A 21,730-nucleotide genomic window follows, 5' to 3' on the forward strand; every position below is an offset into this window, starting at 1 on the left:
ACCCACCTCTCCAATTTGTAGATGCTAACCAGCATCCCCCTTACTGCTTTACTCCTCCCTGCTTTGCTCCAAGGTAGGGAGCCTTTCCCAATTGCTCAGGCTCTCTCGCAGCACCCTGGGTTTGCCATATCGCACTGAAATGACCAACAATCTCTATCCCATGTATCCCACTCTACACTTGAAGCGACTGGACACCAGGCAAGGTGCTTACTTACCCTCCTGTATAATCTGTGTCTTCATCCTCTGGGGCTCCATTTTGCAACCTCATTCTTTTTGGAACTTCGTCTTTTCCCTAGGATATACAGGCCTCAAATTCACTACAACACAAGCAGCTAATGCCAAATTTAGTCTCTATAAGTAAATACCTTTCCCTAGCATGCTTCATTTAGTTTTGAAATTAATTAAAAATAACAACATATTCAGACAGGTCAAAATATGCAGATTATGTTCCCCTGACAAAGTGAACCAAATAAATTGAGTGTGTAGGTGCAGTGTGGTTTGCCTCAGCACAAAACTGGAAATTAGGAGCTAATTAGAACTGTGTTCTAAATCTGGCTCAACCACACACACACACACACACACACACACACACACGCACGTGCTGGGTGGCCTCCAGCAAATCGTTTAACCACTGAGTGCTTTACTCAGCTACCTGCATCCAACAAAGTTGCTAACATCAAATTGCTAAGCCTGTGGATCACTCACTAGGTATCTGTTCCAACATGCCTTTAAAAAATGTAAACTATATAATTATGGAGCACTCCACTGGACCTCACCCACTCAACAACCACATGTTCCTGGTCTATACCTTCAAAGATGCGTCAGCCCAACAACGGCAAAGTCAGCAACCAACTACTTACAATACACTACTTTTCAGCCAAATTCAATGATCTATAGATATTTTATCTTATTTTACATAAAATGCCCTTTCTGTAAAAAGGGTTCTTTCTCCTATTTAAAAGATTGAGAAACTGAAGTCCATTCGTCAGTGTGGTAAGAAAAGCTCAACCCAAAGAATCCCTTGCACACATCACAATGTAACAGGATGGAGAAATCAGTGTGTTGCTATCTTCTAACAAGGAAGTCTGCTGTTTACATGCTCATTAAGCCAGGCTAATTAACAGGATGAATAAGTCAGTCCTCCCACACTGAGGCAGAAGCAGATATGAGCAATAATACCAGCCCAGCCCACACAAAGATGCCATGTTCTCCAAAGCTGGATGGTAAAAGTGCTGACTTCCTCCCACTTGACTAAATGGCCTGTAATCAGAATTTAATGAGTGCTGAGAGGGTGTCTGAGGCTAGGTAGTTTTAGAAACAGCTGGACTATGGAGAAAAATGCAATGCTGAAGACACCTAGGGTAAACGGTTTCTGCCAATCTATTTTCAAACGTGAGAATGAAGAGGGATTACAAGGATGGTCAGCACATGTGGCTCTTTCGTGTTCTTCACTTTGGTTCGGGTTGTAGCTGACGGAAAATTTTCTAAGTTATATAATGTAAAGAACCCACCACACAGAGGATCTGACCCTAGTAAGACAACCTTTCTGGACCATAAGGCTATAAGAGATAATGGTTTTTCGTGGTGATTTGACATACAGATGATGTAGGCGTGTGGATGGAGCAGAGGCGAGCCACCAACAGCAGACGAGGAAATAGTGCCAGTGTGGACCTCGTAAGGAGTTCAGAGGTCTTTCAGAGGAGAAGGACACCAAGAAACACAGATGGAATCCCATTTTCATAGGCCTAGAAGGAACATTAAATGGCTACATTGTCTATAAGTTTTAATAAGTGAGAAGTCTATTGCTATGTAACACATTAGGAGAATAACATTAAGAAGATAATTTGTATAGTGTTTTCCCAGTTCTAAAAGCAATAAATATTCATAGAAACTGGAAAATACGGACAGATATGGAAAAGAAAATAAAAATCAGTCATGGTCTCCTAACTCAGGGAAAATAAATCTATAGGTGTGTTGTGTCCAGTATTTAACTGGAATCAGATTATATATATAATTTGGGCACACTGTCTGTTTATACGCATGCTCAAAAAGCAAATAACATTAACCTTGAAAAAACCAAGCAACGTCCCCAGGTGTGCTGTGCCCACTTACACCTCACAAGCTGGCACGAGGGCCCACTTGATTGAACCTCCCATCTACAGCTCTCCAGAGACTTCCTCCATACACAACCACTAGTTCGTCCAAGTCCCGGTCCTCCTTGATGCTGTTAACCAGCCCCTCCTCAAACATCCCCGGTGCTTCACAGGCACCACACATCGACTTTTCCTCTCATTTCTATCCTCTCATTCTCAGTCTCCATCTTCCTCCCTTCCTCACCAGTCTCCTCACCAAATGTGGGCATTGCCTGAGCTCTCTTCTCCAACTACAGCTACATATGCTTCTGGGCTCAATTTCTCCACACTTGTGGCTTCAATAATTACTTCTATGTTTATGCCTTCCAAATGTCCGTTGTCAAGTCTCAATCTCAGGCCTAATCTCTGGTCCCAGGTTCCCAACCATTCATAGGACTTTTCTACCTGGCTTATCTCATGACAAAATTAAGCTCAATCTGTCTAAAACCACAGTCAGTTACTCATTCAATAGATTTTGGGTGAACGCTCACCACGGGCTGGGCACTGTTCTAGGCACTGGGGAGACAGTAGCAAATAGATCCTTCAATGAAGCTTCTGCCGACAAGGTCCACCTTGCTCACCTGACGCTCTAAACCTTGTACAATCTTGGCCTGGCTTGCCTGCCCTGCTGCCCGCTTCTCTTCCAGAATATATTCGTTTCCTCCAAACTGCAATGTTACAGCTCAAATTTTATGTTTTCCCAGCTTCAAAATGTTGGTTAACACAGCTATCTCTAAGGTACCCTCTCCCCACCTCTACCTGTGAAATTCTTTCCACTCTACAAGCTCAAATCCTGATCCTAAAACTGTCTGCTCTTTAAAGGTCCACAGGATCTCTTGGTACTGCCCCAACAACATATACATTGCATGCTGCCTGTTCTTTCTGAAACGATGACAAAGACAATCATAATTTCTCAAAAGCCTATATTGTGCCAGGTACATGGCCTGTGTGTATCACAATGTGTAATGGGAGTATTATTATCCCCATTTTACAGACAGAAAATGAAGGCTCAAAGATAAACAATTTGCCTCAGGGTCAGACACCTACCCTGCTGGACCTACAGAAACTTCAGATTGGTGATTCTAACCTATTTCATTTTCATAACCCCCACTGGGCCTAGAACTATGGCTAGTACACAATGGGTGCTCAGTAAATATTTGCTGAATGAACAATTGAATAAAGAGTAGGTTTTCAAAGCACTGACGTCTATAAATATAAACACCACTCTGGTTTTCCGGCAAAAGTACATTTAAATTCATTATAAGCTCATTTAAGTAAAATATAACAAAATGTATGTTGATTTGAGCTTCAAAATTTTTTCTTGGTAGAGAAAGCTTCTAAGCTGTAGGAACCAGTTTTAAAAATAACATGGCAAAGGTCAGGCAGCCAAGACCTCACTCAGACATTTTATAGGAGCAAAAGCACCTATGCAGCGCTAGGAATTGTTTTGTGAACCACTCCAAATCAGTAAGTAGTTGGGCTGGTCTCATTTCCCATTGACTTAGAGCTCAAGCTCTTTCTAATACCAGTAAAGAGATGTTCCCTTTGAAATACACCCAATCAATTTAAAGCACTTTTCAGTACATGTTTGCTGCTTGCAAAATCATTGAGACATTTAATGCCCCGACATGTTTTCCCAGAAACCAAACTAAATATAAGCATGGCATTTCAAATCTCAGATTGCTCTGCTGTTGGAGGCAGTAATGTTATTATGCCCTGATGTCAACCACTGGATTGGAAAGCCAAGGTTCCTGATTGGGAATCCCATTTCATAAAACCACCAGAGTTCCAATATGTCCCACTTTTAGAAACCAAACAGACATAAACTTCAGTTATGTAAGTGTCAGTGTCTGAAAATGCAGACTCAATGTTTTCCACTTCCCTTTACCTCCATGGTAAGGACTAGAGATTAAAAAACAAACAAAATGCCCTCAAATTATCTAAGACTGAGACGAAGAAAGCAAATACTTCCATCATAAAAAACCACATCTGGCTACAGTCAGCCTCCAGCTGCAACAGGGAATAACTGACTAGAATCCATGTAGATGCCATCCGAGCCAAGCCAGCTGGCATAAGTTGAATACGAGACAGACCACAACAATGAATGTAACAACCACCAGGGAGATACACTGAGACCCAGATATGCGAGACGCCCAAAAGGAACTAAGAAAGTAGCTTCAAAGATGTTATCAACTCATATCACAATTTGGCTTACTGAGAATAATCTTTTTCATATGCACGGTTTAGAGTATAGTTTATAAAGTGTTTGATAAGCTTCTTGATAAAAACCAATAATAAACAGAGAGAGGTAAGTAAAGTAGCAGGATTGTTTTAAAGATGATGAAAGAGAAACCAAGATGACTCATCTAGTGTCAGCTGAAGGCCCTATGGGGAACAAAAAGAGGCTCCTGGAATCCCTGTCTAATTACTGGGCCAACCAAATTCAATTACCTTTTAAGTCACCTTAAATTGCTCAGAGGCACTGATGTTAGAAGGACCATAAACTGTAAGTAGGTTAAATCCAACAATGAGCCACCCAGTTTTGAATTTGTTCAATGGGACAGAGGTGTGGCAAAGAGGACACAAACTTCCGAAACCACAAAGGGTTAATGTCCCAGCACTGACTTCTAAACTGAATGACTACAAGCAAGTCAGGCTGACTCAGGACTTCTGGGCCCTCCTTATCTGCAAAATGGAAATCCTGCCAATGCCTGCCCCCAACTACCTTAGAAAATTGTAAAGCACAAATGCAGTTAATATATGTAAAAGCTCTTTATAAAACCTAAAGCAATTACTATTCCTATTAGAAACTAGCTGATTTCTAACCACACAACCATTTATACTCAACAAGCATTTACAAGCATGGACCAAGTACCCAAACACTAGAGGCTGAGGACACAAAACCACGGCTTCTGTCCTAAAGAGCTTAATAGCTAGTGGGGAAACAACATAAAACCAAGTGTAAACAGTGCGTTAACAGAAGTATCCAAAAGGTGTTACAGGAACATAAATAAGGAATCATTAATAATCAAGAGATAATAAAAAGTCTTAATGACCAAACACAATTAAATGTCTTAACAGTCTACAAAGAGATGACTTCAGCTGGAAGAAACCAAAGACAAAGGAAACAAACACACAAAATCAATCATACCTGCTCTAGAAATGCTGTTACGTCTGGCATGAAGCTGTCAACCTATGGTAAGAGCTTCAAAGGTTCCAAAGAATCAGTTCAAAGTAAATGAATAATCTCACAAATGGAAGGCACGAATGCAGGGCTTCACAAAGCTGCCCAAGTCTTTCTGACCCACAGAGACATCTCTGGCCAATAGAACGCCTCGGCTACATGACTGGGATGTCATGAGAAATGAATAAATGCCTCACTTCCTGTTGACTTCAATTCCTTAGGTCACTGCAGCTGATTAGCAGAAGGGAAAATACTTACAACTTTAACCTTCAAAACAATAATCAGCTTATGGGTTAGTACATATTCACAAAACCAGTTCCTATGGGTACTTAGGGTGAATGTACAGTGAAGTAATTAACTGTTGTTGTTGTTGTTGTTGTTGTTGTTTTCTTTATCAGCTACAATTGAACCTGTTAAAAAGTGAGCCTGGGTCTTTGTTAAAGGCATCTAGAGAGTATCAGACCCATGATAAGGTCTAAGCAAAAGGTGATTCACTTCTTATTTGAAAGGACAGACACTCAGTGGTGATCAATGGCATCCATGGCTCCTCCCTCTCTTTTCAACTTAATCTGTGACCACAAACTTGACTACCAAGCGGCCTCTTACCAATTCTGTCAGGAAACAAGCAAGGCTAGCAAAGGCAGACAAAACAGTCTTTGACCTTCAAAGATAAGGACAAGGTAAGGTAAAATAACAGGATGAGTCTTTGTTATTTTGCTAAATACAACATGAAGGTCAGAAACAATCTCTGTCCATCATACAGGACAAAGGAAAAGTTTACAAAGTATGAAGGAAAAAAACAGCAGGAACTACATTTTCATCTCTAGTTCTGGATTTAAATTTCTTTTATTATGGACTGTTATCATTAGCATGGAATGGAGTTTTAGAAAACAATTCTGCAGCACGTACTCATTTTGAAGCTCTCATTGGTCCATATTCCTTTAGCTCTTTTGACATTAAGATGACAGGCATATGATAACTGGCACTCAAAGAAATGCCTGTTGTCCAAGACCACCACTACTATACTAAATTCACTAAAAATGTACTGCAAAGGACTCATTCAGTGTGGATGGACACATGGTAAATGTGGAATGATGTATTTAATAAAATGTTTAAAAACAAAATAAAGAGTTTTTATAATTCCTAAGCCAATACCAAGATTAAGAAGTCATAGCTATTATTTTTGGGTAGTTGCTAAAGGGCAGTCATTAGTTAAGCCCTTTATCTGCATCATCTTGTTAAATTCTCACAACTCTATCAGAGTGCTGCTGTTATGATTGCCACTTTACAGAAAAGCAAATTCAGATTTAGTTTTGTATTATTTTTTGTAATGTTTACTCATTTTTGAGAGAGAGACACAGAGTGTGAGTGGGAGAGGAGCAGAGAGAGACACAGAACTTGAAGCAGGCTCCAGGCTCCGAGCTATCAGCACAGAGCCTGATGCAGGGCTCGAACTCATGTACTGTGAGATCATGACCTGCGCCGAAGTCAGACGCTCAACTGACTGAGCCACCCAGATGCCCCAAAAGGAAATTCAAAAGAGATGAAGTTATGTGTCCAAAGTAATATTGCCAGTGGGTGGAAAAAAGACTCTAAAATGCACACACAGTCCTGGAAGGCATTTAATAGCAAATTAATTACCCTGAAATAATATAGCTAAAATTTTACAGACATCGAGCTTTGAATTGTAGTGTCAAACCTCAGCAACTTTAAATTATTTATTATTAATAACTAAAATAATTATTTAAATTATTTATTTTTAAATCTTTGTTAATCCCACAACTCAGAAAGTTAAATGCTAAATATCATCTTTACACCCAGGGAAACAGTTTATACTTAATTTATTTTAAAAAATCACATCTCTAATACTTCTGTGTCATTGTAAATTCTTTAAGGGAATGGTGGATGAGAGGTCCCTAAACAGAGTAAAAAGCTGTTCTCTAACTAAATAGCTAACGTCAATTCTCTTAGTGACCTTGAACACATTACTTGTAATGTCTGCAAGGGTATAATAACTATGACTTCATTTAGGCCAAATAAGTGCTTTTGCAAATGTTGACATAGTCCTAATTGCCCAAACCTTTTACTAATATTTCCCTAAGACATCATTTTTCATTTAGCCAATAAATAGAAGCACTTGTAAAATGTTTGCTGTAAAAACAAAAAACAAAAACAACAACAAAAAAATCCACCCCTGCTAATAAGTGTTTCTGTCAAAAGAATTAAAGAAATCATTTCAAATTAAATATGACCATACATAATTCCAACACATTTTAACTATTAAGGTAGGTCCAAATAAATTGTCTCCTTCTAAAGCCAACGGAACTTTTTTGGTGGGGGAGGAAGAAGGGTAAGAATGTCAATGTATCTGGGGCTCAATCAAAATAACAAAGTTGACCCACAACATTCAGTCTTGTTTCTTAGGCCTACTGAAAGTTGATAAGCTCCGGTTTCATATCACCACACTCCAGAGAATCTCTAGACATCATATCTAACGTTTCAGTGAAGGACAATTACTTTGGGACCACAAGACCTGGAAGTGGAAGGCCTGTTTGTTTCAAGGTTCCAAGCACTACTACCAGAGGTATGCCATTCGAACCTGAATTCCAGTCACTTCGATGCAGGTCAAATAATGCCTGTCCTACCCTCTTCAAAAGTCGTCTTAGAAAGCAAGTCTAATGACATAATGCAGTGCTCTGTGAACTCCAAAGCAGGGTACAGGATGCCGACAGGAGTTTGCATGGTATCAGTGAACAGGGCACCGCATCCTCTTTGATCTCCTCCCATTACAAACCAACAAACTGGTACAGAGAGTGGTAACAGCAATCAATTTAGGAAGCTCTGAAATAGGTTTTAATTCACTCAAGGAACTCCTGCACTGTTCAAGGCAGCATGAGTCACTGTGTTTCCGCGTTCCGGGTGGTCTTCGAGTGGGGAGATTCAATTGTACAAGTGCACGATGATTCAAAAAAGAAAAACCAAGTAAGTAAAACCCTCCCTTGCCCTCCAAGTTCCTCTACAGCTAAAATACTTTCTCCTCCTCCCTTTGAATTCCAAGTTCCTAGAAGAAACTTGCTCTTTATGCTTTCTGACTCTACTTCTCACCACTCGTTCATTCTCCCCACTGGAGGGAATCTGGTTCTTCACCAGCTGCAACTGCAGAGGCAAAGGTCATCAACAACTTCCTTCTTGCTAACCCCAGGAGACTTTTCACTCCACACCCAACCTGCCCTCTCAGCAGTATTTGACCTACTGAACATCACGCTCCCAAATACACTGAGGTAGCCTTTTCCGGTATTTCTCCTTTATCTCTGCATGCTCATTTCAGTCCCCACTATGAGCTCCCCTTTCCTATGTTCATATCATAAATGCACACATTCCTCTGTTTTCCCCCATAACCCTTTTATTTAGTTCCTCCTCTTCTCCATTTCTGTGGCTTCAGCTACAATCCACGTGGTGGATGAGCAACAGATTACTCCCCTAAGATCTAGACTCACAGATGCAACTGCCTTTTGGATGTCCCCTAACTCCTAACATGCACGAACCCAGCTCTTCGTCTTACCCTCAACCTGCCCCTCCTCCTGACATTGCCCATATAGCGAAGGACATCATCATCTGCCCCAGAAAATGAACATCATCCTTGACCCTTCTGGCTCCTTCACCCACACCTCCATCTGTCAAATATATCCATTCCTCTCTTTCCTTATTGCCTTAGTTCAGACACCACCACCAGTCTTCCCTTCAGTCTTGCCCTCCTCTCATCCAGTCTCCACACTACCACCTAAGTGGCCTTTCTAAAATTAAAACTCTGGGGTGTCCGGGTGGCTCAGCGGGTTGAGCGTCTGACTTCAGCTCAGGTCATGATCTCTTGGTTTGTGAGTTCAAGCCCCATGTCGGACTCTGTGCTGACAGCTCAGAGCCTGGAGCCTACCTCGAATTTTGTCTCTCGCTCGCTCTCTCTCTCTCTCTCTCTCTCTCTACGTATATCTCTCTGCTCCTCCCCCACTCACGCCCTATCTCTCTTAAAAATATAAATAAATAAATAAATAAACAAACAAACAAACAAACAAACATAAAATTAAAACCCTGCTGTCTTCTGGAAAAACCACACACTCCTTAACATTGCCTGTAAGAGCTCATGTCCACTTACTTTCCCAGGCTTATCTCTTGAATTTCCCCTCTCTTCTCTCTACCCCACAACACACAGGGACACAACTTGGCAAATGTGAATTCAGCCTTTGGGTCTCTGCTGAAGTATCACTTGTTCCCTGACCTCCCATGTCCATTTTGGACATCCCTCTTATGTGTCCCCATAGCATCCTAATTTCCTCAATTATAATGCTTTTTATGCTGTGCAAAATGGCCTGTTTACTTGTCTGTTTCCTCCACTAGACCGTAAGTTTCATGAAGGCAAAGACTATGACTGTTTTAGTCAAGGCTGTTTTACTGGCCCCAAGTACAAGAGCTATGTGTCATGGTACAAAACAAGTGCTCGATTCTTACTTGTTCAGCCAATGAATCAATGAATCCCTAAAGGTGGAAGAGAAGTTGTTCTAGAAAGGCTAAAGTGCTGATAAAAATGGATCAAGAACACGTGGGAAAAAATCATTTAGTTAATTTCCTGGAGCATTAAAAACTGCTGGTTACAGTGCTGATGTTTTCTAACCTGCAATACATGTTCCCTATTCTCTGGCTAAAAAACTACAAGTAAAGTGGATATTTAGCAATTTCCCCACTAGATAAATGTCCACAAGTAAACTTGATAATGCAGAACAAAGCAGCTTTAGTTTGTACTGAATTATAAATTGGTTACACTAATCAAGATAACTGGACAAATAAACTTCTACAGTAGTCACAAACATGGCATGTAATCAGAGAATCCAATCTGAAACACATAACTCAAATTAACAGTTAGTGTGTATGAAAAATAAACGAAATGTTAATGAAAATAGCATGCCTGACATCTTAATACAATGGCCTCTATAGTTTAACTTTGGTTTTTGCTCATAACTCACATTGCCATCAAGATTAATTACACCCTCAGAACACATACAGTTCTCACCTTATTGTCAGTATGAGGGTTAATTATGTGGACTTTTTATTGTCTGTCTGGTAATAGCCACAGGAGCCAATGAAATAGAGCAAACATAATGCATGGAATTTACTACTGGTGGTCATTTTTATCATAGTGCCACTCAGTACTCAGGGCTCTGAATTATTTAGCTTGCATCTAAGCTGGAATACAGTTCAGCTACTTATGAATCAAATACAAAATACACTTTAAAAGAAAAAGAAAAAAGAAAAAAGCAACCCCTTGCTAACCATCCCTCCACACGGTTTCTTTTAAGGGATTAACACCTCCTCATGAAGAAAATCAGCATTTGGCTAGTGCCAATGGGGCAACTGGCACTGTCTGGATGTTTCTGTGGATGTGAAAGAATAGAGCAAAATGAAATTAGGAAAGGGAAGCAGTGGGGAAAACGAAAGAGTAGCGTTGCTCTAGTGCTCCTGGAAATTGTCTAGAGATGGAGAATCCTAAAACATCTGCCCAAATGATCTAATCTTTTCCAGGTTCCTGTTAAAATCAGGTCTTCTGAAACTAGTAATTAAAGTAGCCCCTAGGGCGCCTTGGTGGCTCAGTCAGTGAAGTGTACGACTCATGATTTCGGCTCAGGTCATGATCTCGCGGGTTCATGGGATGGAGCCCTGTGTGCTGTGCGCACAGAGCCTGCTTGGAATTCTCTCTTCTCCTCTCTCTCTCTGCCCTCCCTTGTTCGTGCGCTCTCTCTTTCTCTCTCTCTCTCAAAATAAATAACCGTTAAAAAAACAAAGTAGCACCTATCTGCCTGCCTGCTTCTTAAATATGTAAATTTATAGCTTGCCTTCAAGTATTATGGGAAGGTTGCAAACATGATTAAACTGAAATAGAGTATGTCAAATATCTGATAAATATTCAATGAATAATAGCTTTGAGTGTTTCCTAATGTATCAGATGTTACCAACCCAGGCCAGCTTTGTTTTCCTAGTCATAATATGCAGATGTCTTTCTTTTTGCAAATGGTTACAGATCCATTATAGTTCTTTGTTTTCCACTTGGATAATTATCCTGGGTCTATACCCCAAAGCCTAAATTCCAACAACCTATGAGAAAACAAAGCTACATTAAACATTTGTGGACATTAACTTTAAAAATATTTCTGGGGCATCTGGGTCGGTTGAGCATCCAACTCCTAATATCAGCTCAGGTCATGATCTTGTAGTTCATGAGATCTAGCCCTGCTCAGACTCTGTGCTGACAGTGCAGAGCCTGCTTGGAATTCTCTCTCTCCCTCTCTCTCTGCCCTGCTCATTTTCTCTCTCTCTCTCTCTCTCTCTCTCTCTCTCTCTCTCTCTCTCTCTCAAAAATAAATACACTTTAAAAGGTATTTCTAAGTTCCTTTGGATAGATTGTTAGAAGTAGAAGTATTAGGTCAAGGGGTGGGGGCATTAGTGAGGCTTTGCATACATTCAGCAATGAGTTTTATAGAAAGGTTATACCATTTGCTAACCCCTCACAGCATTTGAGAGTGTCTGCTCTGCTGCACCCTAACTAACTAATGTGAAGAACTGAAATTTTTAACAATATGTAAATTTTAAGAGCTGGAAAAAATGGGACCCTGCTGTTATTCCAATTTTCATTTCTTTGATTAATGGAAAGAGAATGTATTTTTTTTTAACGTTTATTTATTTTTGAGAGAGAGACAGAGCATGAGTTGGGAAGGGGAAGAGAGAGAGGGAGACACAGAATCTGAAGCAGGCTCCAGGCTCTGAGCTGTCAGAACAGAGCCCGATGCCAGGCTTGAACTCATGAGCCATGAGATAATGACCTGGGCCACCCAGGCGCCTGTAATGTGTATTTTCGTACATCTATTAGCCATTAATTTCCTCTTCTATGGATAGTCTGTTCCTGTCTTTTGCCCAATTTTCTGCTGAAGTCTGTATCAGTTTTCATCTTTCTGTTTTTTAAAAGTAGGTTCCACGCCCTGCACGAAGCCCAGTGCGGGACTTGAACTCACAACACTGAGATCAAGACCTGAGCTGAGATTAAGAGTTGCACACTTAACTGACAGCCACTCAGGTGCCCCTGTCTTAACTTTCTATTGCTATATAACAAATTTCCACAAACTTAGTAGCTTAAAGCACCACCTATTTCTTAAGGTCAATGCTGAAGGCCTGGGTAAGCTTGACTAGGTTCTCTGTTCAGGGCCTCTCTCAAGAGACTATATTCAAGGTGTTGCTGGCCAGTCTGGGCTCTTAGCTGAAGACTCTGGTAAAGAACCCAGTGCTAAGCTCATTCAGGTTGTTGGCACGGTCCAGCTGCTAGACTGTGCCCCTACATCTGAGGTTCCAGTTTCCATGCTGGGCCAACTTCAGCAATTCTAGGCCTCCTGCATTCCTTCTCAAGTGTCCTCTCCACCTTCAAAACAGCAACAGTATGTTGTTACTCCTCAAGCTTCAAATAGTTTGGATTTCACCAGCCAGAGAAAGCTCTCCACTTTTATGGACTCCTGTGATTAGACAAGCACCACTCTGGTATTTTCGCCATTTTGAATTCAACTGTGTCACAAAACATAATATACTCAAAAGAGTGATATTTCATCATCTTTATAGGTTGCATGGATTAGGCCATCCAATCTTGGTACAGGGGCATTTTTAGAATTCTGCCTGCTATAGAGTCTTAGGTGTTCTTATAACATGTTCATGTCTTTATGATAAACCTTAATTGCATGAATTTACTAAATAAATGAATCTTACTGATGACTGTAAGAAGTTGCATTTTCACAATGACAAAGGCAACTGTGGATGGTGCTGCTGTGTGCTAATAAGAACTTTGAATCCCGGGGCACCTGTGTGGCACAGTTGTTAAGCATCTGACTTCCGCTCAGGTCATGATCTCACAGTTCGTGAGCTCACGCCTCGCTTCGGGTGAACACGAGCCCCACTTTGGGTAAAACATGAGCCCTGGGTGAGCTCCACTTCTCTCTCTCTCTCTCTCTCTGTGCCCTCTCTCTCTCTCTCAAGGAAAAAAAAAAGAAAGAATTTTAACACCCACCTTTGCCAACACTGATATTTTTTTTTAATTTTTAATTGTGGGAAAATACACATAAGATTTGCCATCTTAACTACTTTCAAGTGTACGTCAGTAACATTCACACTGTTGTGCAACCAATCGGTAGAACTCTTCATCGTGCAAAACTGAAACTATACTCATTTAACAAAACTCTCCATTTAGCCCCTACCCCAGCTTCTGCAATCACCATCCTACTTTCAACACAGGTTTATTTTATGTATTTTTTAAATCAATGAAATAGTTTGTTATTTTTTAGTAATCTCTACACCCAACGTGGTGCTTGAACTCATGACCCCAAGAGTCACATGCTCTTCTGACTGAGCCAGTCAGGAACCCTTTAAGTATTCCTTAACAAACATGTATGTAGCAATTATTACATGTGCTGTTCTTAACACTTTAAAAATATTAATTCATTTGATCCTCACAACCACCATATGAGAGCAGAACTATTACTAAACCCATTCTACAGATTGGGAAATACGGCAGGTAACTTCCCACGGTTACACAACAGGAAGGTGCTACACAGGAACTGAAATCCAGGTAGTCTGGCTTTATAGTTCTTGCTATGAACCATCACATTGTGAAAATATTCATTTTAAAGACAAACTCATAAGGCATTAGTATTATTTCTTTGATGTGCTTGATTTCAAAACACTTCTCTACATGCAATTTAATCTAATACTCTACTAACTCAAAGTTAGATTATGTGACCAGGGAGACACAACTGTATACAGCCCAATTTTTGGTGAAAGCATTTTCTTGAAGCTAATGAAATGAAAACTGGCTTGTATTTGATTACAGACACAACAATTAAAATTTACATGCAGTCGATTTATAATAAAATACCTTATGAATGAATATAAATTGCAATTCACCATGACTACTGAAAATACTAAAGAAAAAAAAGGTGTTTCTCTTTTCCAAGGAGGAAAAAACAAAAGAAAGGAAAAAAAACTTCCAAATAAGTTTACAACAGCATAGCTCAATCTCAGCTTGACCTGGTAAATTCAAATCTGCCCTGCTTTGCAAGCTATAAATCTAGACCAATATCCATTTGCCATTCAACCATATACCTCAGTAGACAATTTTATTTGTTGAGTGGGTCTGAAATGTCCTCATCCTGGTGTTTTAGCATAGTAACCCTCTCACAGAGGCCCAAATCATGCTTGTCATCAGCCACACAGCGTCCTTTACTATACATTAGAAATGAGCGTTGTCAACAGAAGGAACAATCGTTTCTCTAGAAGCCCCGGCGTGATGTGAGTTAAAAGCTCTGCTGAGGTTTGGTTTCTAGGACCCAGGAAGCAGGGAGACTAAAAACAGCGCACAGAACAGGATGTGCTATTTCAACCGCTTTCTGCTTATATACCTGATTGATAAAAAATAAGCAGACAATGCATCGTGTGATCTGCCCACACCCATTATCCTCTACATTGCAGCGCAGTCTCCAGCAGGAACTAAAAGCCAGAGTACGGAAGAAAGAGCAAAATCATCGCAACCCCAGGGATACCCTCGGATATGTGTTACAATGTTGTCATCCCCACACCCTTCCCCCACTGGCCAGCCAGGCAGCACAGACGCAGGCAGATGCTCACCTGGCCGCGGGCTGTTTCTCTGCCTTCACCTACGGGGCCTGCAGGCTACTCCTGGCCGGGGCGCGGCTTCGGGCAAGCCCGCCTCACCGTGACAGCCCGTCTGGCCGCCGACCATCCCAGCCCGGCCGTCTGTTTACAAGCGCTTCTCGCGGTCCCACTCTTAAATGCTTCCCCCCAGCCACCCGGGAAGCGAGACCCGGACACATAAGGTTCCAGGGTCTCAAGGACTCGTCTTTTTTTGCCCAAGGAGCCAGCGGCCCGGGCGGGGCCTGACCGCACAGCCAGGCCTTATCTCTGCTTCCTTAGACAAGATTTTTATCACACACGTTTTGAAAACAATGGCGTGTGCCGCAGAGTCTCCGCACGGCTCCCCCCAACGCCCAAATGAATATTTGCAATTGGAAATTTTCACTTGGGACAGACACACAGGATTGGACCCTTTTTTTTTTTTTTTTTTTTTTTTTTTGCAGCTCCCTAAGAAAATTACTCACATAAGTTCTTTCTGAAAATGGGACTATTACAAGCTGGAGATTGCTTCTCATTTCATGTTTGGAGCTGCGGAGAAAAATCAATTTTCGCTGTCCTTTCATGTTGTAGACAGCAGGTTGAAAGGGGATGATTTTGAGGGGAGGTCTTCAACCCCCATTTGGATTCCCAGCACAACAGTGGCGTGCTGTGTGTGTGTGTGTGTGTGTGTGTGTGTGTGTGTGTATGTATTGTGTTCATGTACACACTGACTGGCACCCAGGGGCTTCTTAGTAAGACACCCACCACACCAAACCCACATTGATTTTGGCCACTTTGTAAGAGGTTATGCTGGTCTAGCTGGGTAAGCCTTTCCTTGAAGTTTCCCCACATTGTTCTCCATCACAGCACACTTACCATTTTCTCAACTTATAATTACACAGTTACTTATTTACCTATTTTATTGGCTTCTCACCCCCACCCCAGCCTCACCTATAAACTCCCTGAGGGCAGGAACTGTTTGTCTTCACTCACCACCACATAATAGTCACAAAGCGCCAGTGCCCAATGTATATATGTTTGAATGAATAAGTGAGGAAATAAATGCAAAAAAAAAAAAAAAAAAAAGAAATGTCCAAGGAGGCTAGAGAAAGCAACATGAAAGGAATTGAAAGTCTGATCCCTCACCCCCTTTCCCTTAAAGATTAATGAGAAAATCTTTAACCATAATTATTTTTTAATACCTCCTTCGGTTGATGTTCAGAGTTTAAGTAAGTTAAAAAACAATAACAACAGCACTGCAATTTGAGGTACCTTTCTTGTCTCCTAAACATGCAGTATTCTTTTTCACTTCAGGACTTCTGTACTGTGGTTTCCTCTGATGAGACCCCTCACCCCTGCCCCATCTTATTAGCCTAACTCCTTGCCCTTTAAAAGTGGGTGCTATCACACATGTCCGGGAAACCTCTGACAGGTGAACCTTTTCCTTTTATGCACACCCAGAGGAACTCACATGTTCCTTTAAAATAAACTCATCACATTGTTACAAATTCATGTTTGTATATCCTCTTCCTAGACCAGTGATTTTGAAACGTCAGCATGTAACAATCTTCTAAAAAAGGGTTTCTCAAACACAAATTTTAATGAGGATCCTGTTAAAATGCAGATTCTGATTCAGGACATCTGTGGTGGGGTCTCTGCACCTCTAATGAACTCCCAGGAGATGCCATATTTTGAGTGTCAAGGCTCTTGAATACTTGTTAAAAATGCAAATTCCTGGCTCACACATCCACACATTTGTATTCTGAAGGTCTATGATACTGTCCTGAATTTTGTGATTCGAACAACTGCCTCAAAGTACTTCCAACATAGGCGGTCAGTGGACTACCCTTTGAGAAAAACTACACCGTTCTGTGAAGTTTGAGGGCAAAGGCCCAGGCTTTGTCACTGTATTCCCAGTGTGCATCAAGCACAGGGTCTGCCACATAAAATGCATTAAAGAGTCACATTTGCAAAATGACTGAATTTATTCACCATCACTAATATAGAGCCTCAGCACCGAAGCAAGGGGGTGGTCCCAGAAAAGGGATGAAAAGTCAAGGACTGAGAACAATCTCAGCTGGGCAGGTACTCAGGCCTCCATTAGGTCAGCAGGGGATATTTTACTCTTTAAATTTAAAACATTTAAGTTCATGTCTCCATTCAAATGGCTGTCTGAGAACAGCAACCCCACCATCTTTTCTTTCTTTCTTTCTCTTTCTTTCTTTCTTTCTTTCTTTCTTTCTTTCTTTCTTTCTTTCTTTCTTTCTTTCTTTCTCTTTTCTTTTCTTTTCTTTTCTTTTTTTTAACAGACTTTATCTTGTAGAGCAGTTTCAGGTTCACAGCAAAATTGAGTGGAAAATACAAAGTTTCCATACACCCCCTGCTCCCCTACACGCACAATCTCCCCCACCATCAACACCGGGCACCAAAGTGGTGCATTTGTTACAAACAGCAAACTTACAAGGACACAGCATCATTACCCTGAATCCATAGGGTCGCCTATCTATTTACACCTCCTAGATCTCACAGCGATGCTACCAATTATATCACTGTCTGCCAAATATAGTTTGAGTTAGTTTCTGTCACTTACAACTGCAAGCATCTTGACTAATATTCCACCGTTTCAGACTTGTCTCCTGCATACTCTTTTCCTCCCACTCTAAGCTCCCGACTCACATTTTTTTTTTTACCACTCCTGTATACTCTTCCTTTCCCATTATCCTGCTGAGGCTCCCCTATTATATCTCCTTCTCCATGCCCCAAAGGTCAGGGATTTCATCTTACTCATCTTTGCATGTTCTATGACACGTACCATTGTATCTAGTAAATATCTCAGTAAATGTGCATTGAAACAAAACGAAATGCCAAATGACATGCAAGGAGATTTAAAAAAAATTTTTTTTTCAACGTTTATTTATTTTTGGGACAGAGAGAGACAGAGCATGAACGGGGGAGGGGAAGAGAGAGAGGGAGACACAGAATCGGAAACAGGCTCCAGGCTCAGAGCCATCAGCCCAGAGCCTGACGCGGGGCTCGAACTCACGGACCGTGAGATCGTGACCTGGCTGAAGTCGGACGCTTAACCGACTGTGCCACCCAGGCGCCCCATGGGAGATTTTATATTAGTATGTCCTTTCATTATTTTTTTCCCTTTTAGCCTCCATTTACAAAAGTAATGGTCAGACCAGGATTCAATAAAGCAATGCTATCTTCCGAAGAAATAAAAGCCTCGTCAAAAAAAAAAAAAAAAGTGTTAAACTTAATCAGAAAATTTGGGGTGCTATTTATAGCTTAAAGTTTGCAAGCCAAGCATCTACCTCACTCCCATCTCCCCAGATGTGCCCAAGTAGAGATGATTAGGATATTCATTGAGAGCAATATAATTGGTCTTCTTGGGTAAATTAAAAGCATTTGAGACATAAAATGTCAAAGTTGTAAAAGGAGTCCCTGTTGGAAAGTACAAAGGAGCTTAATATTCAACTAACAGGCACCCACAAGACCATACCCAGTGTTAAAATATTGGAACAGTTCTATACAGGTTGGTAACTAGCTTCGGTCCTAAACTTCCTAAGTGTCCCAAGTCTCTGAGGAACCCCGTGTCCACCCATCCTATGATCCAACACCCAAAAGATTAATACCTGACCCTATTCTGCTGGGATGGTGGGTATCCACAACACCCTGCTCTTGCTTTAGGGCCAGAATCCTTTTTGATCAGTTGATGGTCTGGCTATACACGTTTTTAAGTCTTTTGACTATCACTTCTGTAAATAGGTAAGGGGGGGGGGGGGGGTGGGTAGTGAAAAACCTTCAGCAAAGCAAAATATTCAATGATTCCCCACCCGGTCACCACCTACAATTCCTTTTTTAACAAGAAAGCTCAAAGATAAGGGATAGAATCTTACAAAAAAATTCTTTCATTGGGCAATTTGAATGTGGTTTGTTTTAGTCATTTAACAAGCACGAACTGCAGGAATGTATTGTCCTCTAGGATGGTGAGTACTAACCAGGGCCTCTACTAAGTGCTTACCTCTTGAGCAACATCATTTGTCATTGGGGAATTAAAAAATTGAACTCCAGTTTAGATACCACCAGCAATTCCTCAGAACTGATAAAATTAGAAAAAGAACTGACAGTACTAACTGAAATATATTTGGCAGCATCTCTTGAATTTGAACAAATAAAAACCTTATGATTCCATACATACACCAGGAGACAGACATGAATGTTGACAGAACCATTTCTCAGTCTCAAAGTGGAGGGGGCGCCTGGGTGGCTCAGTCCGTTAAGTGTCTGACTTCAGCTCAAGTCATGATCTCACAGCTCCTGAGTTTGAGCTGCATGTTGAGCTCTGTGCTGACAGCTCAGAGCCTGGAGCCTGCTTCCGATTCTGTGTCTCCCTCTCTCTCTCTGCCCCTCTCCCATTCACGCTCTCTCTCTCAAAAATAAATAAACATTAAAACAAAATTAAATAGTCTCAAACTGGAAACAACCTAAATGTATATTAATAATCAAATGTACACTCATGTTACCAACACCACAATCCAAATAATAAGCATGTTCATTGCATATGTCCCAATTCACTAATTTGTATACTTTAATTATGTGCAGGTTTTATATATTAATTATACTTCAATAAAGATGGAAAAAACAATCAAGTGTATATAGAAATTGTGGTATGTTTGAGCAATGGATACTCTTAACAGTTACATTGTATAATGTATATAGCAGTTTAGATAGCTATCAAGCAATTGAAAAGCAACTGCTTTTCAGAATTGAGAGTGCTGTTAGTATAAAATGCATACTAGGTTTCTAAAACTTCGTATGTAAAAAGAATGTAAAATGTTTCAGTAAAAAATTTTGTAATGATTGCATATTGAAATCACAAAATTTTGGATATATTGGAATAAATAAAATATACTTAAATTTTTTAAGAAAGGTTAAAACCTTGTATAAGAAAAATTGTCTTGGGGCGCCTGGGTGGCTCAGTCAGTTAAGCGTCCAACTTCGGCTCAGGTCATGATCTCGCGGTTTGTGAGTTTGAGCCCCGTGTCGGGCTCTCTGCTGACAGCTCAAAGCCTGGAGCCTGCTTCGGATTCTGTGTCTGCCCCTCCCCTGCTCACGCTCTGACTCTCTCTGTCTTTCAATAATAAATAAACATTTTTAAAAATTTTTAAAAAAAAAAGAAAAGAAAAATTGTCTCAATCTTGATGTGGAATAGAACCTTTTTGCATGATATGTTCTCAACTTCCTTGTGGGAAAACCTAGCATTCCTGACAAAGTGCCTAAGCAATCTGCAAAGTTTAGATAAACTTTAACAGTATTTAGAGTTGTTGCGGGCTGAGTTCCCCAGAAGGCAGACTTTGAGAATTCGGCATGCAGAAAGTGCCCTTGGGATCAATACACCTGCATAGGGTGGTTGAGGGGATGGGAGCTGAATGGGGCAGAGGGAGAGATACAGCTGTGAGGCCCAATGACAGCCTCCGCCAACCCCACGAAGACTCAGAGACAGAGTGGCCCTTCAGAGAGTCCAGAGTAGTCCTGAGTTGGGCCAAGAACAGCGGTGTGCTGGCAACCTGACTCTCTGAAAAACGAAAGCCCTGATCTGTTCGTGTTTGCCAGTTTCCATGGAGTAGATACCACACCGTGCCTAATTTCAAGATCTGGGTGTCATGTCATTGAACATGGAGCTCAAGATGTGCACAATCAGGCCTCCACGTCCGTGGAAGCTGGCTCCGGTACGCCACTGACCAAGAGGGCCAGGGCTTTACACTCCCACATCCATCATTCCATGGAGGTGGTGCGCTCTGGGAGGGAGCGTGGCCTTGGGCAAAGTGGTTCTCTGCAGTTGACACAATCCCTGAAGGGGCTGGCTGACCGCTGAAGGCAGTCTGCTGACAGCACTCCTTTCTAGAAGCTGGGGCGACAATCCCTTTCCGGTGAGGGATCTGGCAGCTCATCTCAGAGGCCAGCATGCTTATCCTGGAAAAGAAGACACCTACCCGGACATTGTCAGGCGAGAGTCTAGTCATCTTTCACTTTCCGAGGGTAGAGCTAATAGATAAACATACGGGAAGGTTTCCGGCAGTCCCCAACAGTAAATATCTGAGGAGTGACGAAGACGCAAGAAACCCCAGAAGTGCAGAAAACTGGAGGGAGGACGGAGATGCTCAGATAGGCCTCTACAAAAGAGCGAGGGTTTGAGCCTGCCTTGGAGAAGTAGTGCTGAGGCAGACAAGCAGGGGAAGTTGAATACAGCTGCACTGCATTGCGGTCAGAAGCCTGACTCTGGCACCCACCGGTTATCAGGCCTGCACCAATGACCTTACTTCTCCGTGCCTCAGTTTCCCCCTGGGTAAAATGGGGATGATGATGATGATAGTAATAATAGTATCTACTTCAAGGTGTTTTTGGAATAAGCAAATTCACAGTGAGAGTTTATAATAGTGCGTGGCAATATTAGGCCCCCAATATGTGAGCTGTTAATTGTATGGAGCAAATATATATACTATATTTCAGAGTAGTGTAAAAATGTGTGTGTATAATACAAATGCACATAAATGCAAAATATAAATATATAAAAATGTATATATATAAATCACAAGTTGAGCCATCATAACTTGTGGACTGTACATATATTGAATTTGAATTTGTATATTTATATGAATGTGTGTGTATATGGCATCATTTATTGAATTTGAACACA

General features: G+C 41.1%; 1 protein-coding gene across 9 annotated transcripts in view; it reads right to left on the bottom strand.

The window, feature by feature from the left end:
- The window catches only part of PLEKHM3 (pleckstrin homology domain containing M3), a 199,744-nt gene extending 184,448 nt beyond the window's left edge, over positions 1 to 15,296 (bottom strand). For 2 of the 9 annotated variants that reach the window (XM_019838549.3, XR_006583506.1), the window contains exon 1: positions 15,022 to 15,296. The gene's annotated coding sequence lies outside the window, so the exon portion shown is untranslated. Of the gene's footprint in view, positions 1 to 215; positions 293 to 5,283; positions 6,143 to 15,021 lie in introns of those variants that run through there. The other 7 variants (XM_006935510.5, XM_019838547.3, XM_003991077.6 and 4 more) reach the window with 7 other exon arrangements.
- Positions 15,297 to 21,730: the final 6,434 nt, after the last annotated feature.

Source organism: Felis catus, chromosome C1 (genome assembly GCF_018350175.1).
Source record: "Felis catus isolate Fca126 chromosome C1, F.catus_Fca126_mat1.0, whole genome shotgun sequence".
Lineage (NCBI taxonomy): Eukaryota > Metazoa > Chordata > Mammalia > Carnivora > Felidae > Felis > Felis catus.